The sequence below is a fragment of the Plasmopara halstedii genome, assembly GCF_900000015.1.
Source record: "Plasmopara halstedii genome assembly, contig: Scaffold_614, whole genome shotgun sequence".
NCBI lineage: Eukaryota > Oomycota > Peronosporomycetes > Peronosporales > Peronosporaceae > Plasmopara > Plasmopara halstedii.
Window position 1 is genome coordinate 2,510,131 of NW_020187532.1, and position 239 is coordinate 2,510,369.

The following is a 239-nucleotide window of genomic DNA, read 5'->3' on the forward strand; positions in this document are numbered from 1 at the left end:
GTCCGGAGCGTGGCTCGCGGGCTGATCGTGAAATGGCACGTAACCCACTGAGCGATGCTCACATTTTGGAGCAGTCGCTGCATGTCATGCGTGACATGTTCGGTCCAGGGTCGAGGCATCGAGGGCGAGGCCCTCGTGATGCACGTGAAGTTGCATTTAAATTACTGAGCGCTGCTCAAGATTCAAAGCAATTGCTGCATGTCATGCGTGACATGGTCGGCCAAGGGCCGAGGCAACGA